At 47.5% G+C, this 6,752-nt stretch overlaps 1 protein-coding gene across 1 annotated transcript in view; it reads right to left on the reverse strand.

Annotated features, from left to right (window-relative positions):
- The window catches only part of SLC35F5 (solute carrier family 35 member F5), a 53,795-nt gene extending 49,356 nt beyond the window's left edge, over window positions 1-4,439 (reverse strand). Inside the window, exon 1 of the mRNA XM_073646136.1 lies at window positions 4,286-4,439. The gene's annotated coding sequence lies outside the window, so the exon portion shown is untranslated. The remainder of the gene's footprint in view (window positions 1-4,285) is intronic.
- Between the last annotated feature and the right edge of the window lie 2,313 nt (window positions 4,440-6,752).

Here is a 6,752-nt window from a genome sequence, read left to right on the forward strand (position 1 = left end):
ACACCCCCCCACATATCTATACGCCCCTCCTCTAGATACACAGCTCACACCCACCCACATATCTATACGCCCCCCCCCCCCCCCTATAAATACACACCCACATATCTATACGCCCCTCCTCTAGATACACGCGCACACCCACCCACATATCTATACTGCCCCTCCTCTAGATACACGCGCACACCCACCCACATATCTTACGCCCCTCCTCTAGATACACGCGCACACCCACCCACATATCTATACGCCCCTCCTCTAGATACACGCGCACACCCCCCACATATCTATACGCCCCTCTCTAGATACACGCGCACACCCACCCACATATCTATACGCCCCTCCTCTAGATACACGCGCACACCCACCCACATATCTATACGCCCCTCCTCTAGATACACGCGCACACCCACCCACATATCTATACGCCCCTCCTCTAGATACACCGCACACCCACCCACATATCTATACGCCCCTCCTCTAGATACACGCGCACACCCACCCACATATCTATACGCCCCTCCTCTAGATACACGCGCACACCCACCCACATATCTATACGCCCCTCCTCTAGATACACGCGCACACCCACCCACATATCTATACGCCCCTCCTCTAGATACACGCGCACACCCACCCACATATCTATACGCCCCTCCTCTAGATACACGCGCACACCCACCCACATATCTATACGCCCCTCCTCTAGATACACGCGCACACCCACCCACATATCTATACGCCCCTCCTCTAGATACACGCGCACACCCACCCACATATCTATACGCCCCTCCTCTAGATACACGCGCACACCCACCCACATATCTATACGCCCCTCCTCTAGATACACGCGCACACCCACCCCACATATCTATACGCCCCTCCTCTAGATACACGCGCACACCCACCCACATATCTATACGCCCCTCCTCTAGATACACGCGCACACCCACCCACATATCTATACGCCCCTCCTCTAGATACACGCGCACACCCACCCACATATCTATACGCCCCTCCTCTAGATACACGCGCACACCCACCCACATATCTATACGCCCCTCCTCTATATACACGCGCACACCCACCCACATATCTATACGCCCCTCCTCTATATACACGCGCACACCCACCCACATATCTATACGCCCCTCCTCTATATACACGCGCACACCCACCCACATATCTATACCCCCCTCCTCTATATACACGCGCACACCCACCCACATATCTATACACCCCTCCTCTATATACACGCGCACACCCACCCACATATCTATACACCCCTCCTCTATATACACGCGCACACCCACCCACATATCTATACACCCCTCCTCTATATACACGCGCACACCCACCCACATATCTATACACCCCTCCTCTATATACACGCGCACACCCACCCACATATCTATACACCCCTCCTCTATATACACGCGCACACCCACCCACATATCTATACACCCCTCCTCTATATACACGCGCACACCCACCCACATATCTATACACCCCTCCTCTATATACACGCGCACACCCACCCACATATCTATACACCCCTCCTCTATATACACGCGCACACCCACCCACATATCTATACACCCCTCCTCTATATACAACGCGCACACCCACCCACATATCTATACACCCCTCCTCTATATACACGCGCACACCCACCCACATATCTATACACCCCTCCTCTATATACACGCGCACACCCACCCACATATCTATACACCCCTCCTCTATATACACGCGCACACCCACCCACATATCTATACACCCCTCCTCTATATACACGCGCACACCCACCCACATATCTATACACCCCTCCTCTATATACACGCGCACACCCACCCACATATCTATACACCCCTCTCTATATACACGCGCACACCCACCCACATATCTATACACCCCTCCTCTATATACACGCGCACACCCACCCACATATCTATACACCCCTCCTCTATATACACGCGCACACCCACCCACATATCTATACACCCCTCCTCTATATACACGCGCACACCCACCCACATATCTATACACCCCTCCTCTATATACACGCGCACACCCACCCACATATCTATACACCCCTCCTCTATATACACGCGCACACCCACCCACATATCTATACACCCCTCCTCTATATACACGCGCACACCCACCCACATATCTATACACCCCTCCTCTATATACACGCGCACACCCACCCACATATCTATACACCCCTCCTCTATATACACGCGCACACCCACCCACATATCTATACACCCCTCCTCTATATACACGCGCACACCCACCCACATATCTATACACCCTCCTCTATATACACGCGCACACCCACCCACATATCTATACACCCCTCCTCTATATACACGCGCACACCCACCCACATATCTATACACCCCTCCTCTATATACACGCGCACACCCACCCACATATCTATACACCCCTCCTCTATATACACGCGCACACCCACCCACATATCTATACACCCCTCCTCTATATACACGCGCACACCCACCCACATATCTATACACCCCTCCTCTATATACACGCGCACACCCACCCACATATCTATACACCCCTCTCTATATACACGCGCACACCCACCCACATATCTATACACCCCTCCTCTATATACACGCGCACACCCACCCACATATCTATACACCCCTCTATATACACGCGCACCCACCCACATATCTATACACCCTCTATATACACGCGCACACCCACCCACATATCTATACACCCCTCTATATACACGCGCACACACACATATCTATACACACCTCTATATACACGCGCACACACATATCTATACACCCCTCTATATACACGCGCACACACATATCTATACACCCCTCTATATACACGCGCACACACATATCTATACACCCCTCTATATACACGCGCACACACATATCTATACACCCCTCTATATACACGCGCACACACATATCTATACACCCCTCTATATACACGCGCACACACATATCTATACACCCCTCTATATACACGCGCACACACATATCTATACACCCCTCTATATACACGCGCACACACATATCTATACACCCCTCTATATACACGCGCACACACATATCTATACACCCCTCTATATACACGCGCACACACATATCTATACACCCCTCTATATACACGCGCACACACATATCTATACACCCCTCTATATACACGCGCACACACATATCTATACACCCCTCTATATACACGCGACACACACATATCTATACACCCCTCTATAACACCGCACACACATATCTATACACCCCTCTATATACACGCGCACACACATATCTATACACCCCTCTATATACACGCGCACACACATATCTATACACCCCTCTATATACACGCGCACACACATATCTATACACCCCTCTATATACACGCGCACACACATATCTATACACCCCTCTATATACACATATGTATACACCCCTCTATATACACATATCTATACACCCCTCTATATACACATATCTATACACCCCTCTATATACACGCACACACACATATCTATACACCCCTCTATATACACGCACACACACACATATCTATACACCCCTCTATATACACACACATATCTATACACCCCTCTATATACACACATATCTATACACCCCTCTATATACACACACATATCTATACACCCTCTATATACACACACATATCTATACACCCCTCTATATACACACACATATCTATACACCCCTCTATATACACACACATATCTATACACCCCTCTATATACACGCACACACACATATCTATACACCCCTCTATATACACGCACACACACATATCTATACACCCCTCTATATACACGACACACACATATCTATACACCCCTCTATATACACACACATATCTATACACCCCTCTATATACACACACATATCTATACACCCCTCTATATACACACACATATCTATACACCCCTCTATATACACACACATATCTATACACCCCTCTATATACACACACATATCTATACACCCCTCTATATACACACACATATCTATACACCCCTCTATATACACACACATATCTATACACCCCTCTATATACACACACATATCTATACACCCCTCTATATACACACACATATCTATACACCCCTCTATATACACACACATATCTATACACCCTCTATATACACACACATATCTATACACCCCTCTATATACACACACATATCTATACACCCCTCTATATACACACACCCCCCTATATATATATATATATATATACCCACCTCGCCATCACCGGAGCGCCCTCCTCCTCACTCTCGGTCCCGGCAGCTGCAGACTTTACTCGTTATCGGAGACACTTCCGGGATCTGCACGGACTCACTCTTCACCAGACTGCGCAGGCGCGGACTTACCGCTCCAACTGCTCCACTCATGCGCAGTACCTTCTACCGAGAACAGTAACTGCGGATCTTATATGTCACATCTGAGATGAACGATCACAACTGATCGAGGAATCGATGATCACCGGACTCAGGAGGGGCTGACAGAGGATCACTGAGGTCTATAGATCACTATGTGGGAGATCAGCACTGAGGTCTATAGATCACTATGTGGTAGATCAGCACTGAGGTGTAGAGATCACTATGTGGTAGATCAGCACTGAGGTGTAGAGATCACTATGTGGGAGATCAGCACTGAGGTCTATAGATCACTATGTGGTAGATCAGCACTGAGGTCTATAGATCACTATGTGGTAGATCAGCACTGAGGTGTAGAGATCACTATGTGGTAGATCAGCACTGAGGTCTATAGATCACTATGTGGTAGATCAGCACTGAGGTGTATAGATCACTATGTGGGAGATCAGCACTGAGGTCTATAGATCACTATGTGGTAGATCAGCACTGAGGTCTATAGATCACTATGTGGTAGATCAGCACTGAGGTGTAGAGATCACTATGTGGTAGATCAGCACTGAGGTCTATAGATCACTATGTGGTAGATCAGCACTGAGGTGTAGAGATCAATATGTGGGAGATCAGCACTGAGGTCTAGATCACTATGTGGTAGATCAGCACTGAGGTGTAGAGATCACTATGTGGTAGATCAGCACTGAGGTCTATAGATCACTATGTGGTAGATCAGCACTGAGGTCTATAGATCACTATGTGGTAGATCAGCACTGAGGTCTATAGATCACTATGTGGTAGATCAGCACTGAGGTGTAGAGATCAATATGTGGTAGATCAGCACTGAGGTCTATAGATCACTATGTGGTAGATCAGCACTGAGGTCTATAGATCACTATGTGGGAGATCAGCACTGAGGTCTATAGATCACTATGTGGGAGATCAGCACTGAGGTCTATAGATCACTATGTGGTAGATCAGCACTGAGGTCTATAGATCACTATGTGGTAGATCAGCACTGAGGTGTAGAGATCACTATGTGGGAGATCAGCACTGAGGTCTATAGATCACTATGTGGGAGATCAGCACTGAGGTGTAGAGATCACTATGTGGGAGATCAGCACTGAGGTCTATAGATCACTATGGTAGATCAGCACTGAGGTGTAGAGATCAGTATGTGGTAGATCAGCACTGAGGTGTAGAGATCACTATGTGGGAGATCAGCACTGAGGTCTATAGATCACTATGTGGGAGATCAGCACTGAGGTCTATAGATCACTATGTGGTAGATCAGCACTGAGGTGTAGAGATCACTATGTGGTAGATCAGCACTGAGGTGTAGAGATCACTATGTGGTAGATCTGCACTGAGGTGTATAGATCACTATGTGGTAGATCAGCACTGAGGTGTATAGATCACTATGTGGTAGATCAGCACTGAGGTCTATAGATCACTATGTGGTAGATCTGCACTGAGGTGTAGAGATCACTATGTGGGAGATCAGCACTGAGGTGTAGAGATCACTTTGTGGTAGATCTGCACTGAGGTGTAGAGATCACTATGTGGGAGATCAGCACTGAGGTGTAGAGATCACTATGTGGTAGATCAGCACTGAGGTGTAGAGATCACTATGTGGTAGATCAGCACTGAGGTGTATAGATCACTTTGTGGGAGATCAGCACTGAGGTCTATAGATCACTATGTGGTAGATCAGCACTGAGGTGTAGAGATCACTATGTGGTAGATCAGCACTGAGGTGTAGAGATCACTATGTGGTAGATCTGCACTGAGGTGTATAGATCACTATGTGGTAGATCAGCACTGAGGTGTATAGATCACTATGTGGTAGATGAGCACTGAGGTCTATAGATCACTATGTGGTAGATCTGCACTGAGGTGTATAGATCACTATGTGGTAGATCAGCACTGAGGTCTATAGATCACTTTGTGGTAGATCAGCACTGAGGTGTAGAGATCACTATGTGGGAGATCAGCACTGAGGTGTAGAGATCACTATGTGGTAGATCAGCACTGAGGTGTAGAGATCACTATGTGGTAGATCAGCACTGAGGTGTATAGATCACTTTGTGGGAGATCAGCACTGAGGTCTATAGATCACTATGTGGTAGATCAGCACTGAGGTGTAGAGATCACTATGTGGTACATCAGCACTGAGGTGTAGAGATCACTATGTGGTAGATCAGCACTGAGGTGTAGAGATCACTATGTGGTAGATCAGCACTGAGGTCTATAGATCACTATGTGGTAGATCAGCACTGAGGTGTAGAGATCACTATGTGGTAGATCAGCACTGAGGTGTAGAGATCACTATGTGGGAGAT

The sequence above is a fragment of the Phyllobates terribilis genome, unplaced genomic scaffold (assembly GCF_046119375.1).
Source record: "Phyllobates terribilis strain yellow unplaced genomic scaffold, ASM4611937v1 Scaffold_9__5_contigs__length_417890890, whole genome shotgun sequence".
NCBI classification, from domain to species: domain Eukaryota; kingdom Metazoa; phylum Chordata; class Amphibia; order Anura; family Dendrobatidae; genus Phyllobates; species Phyllobates terribilis.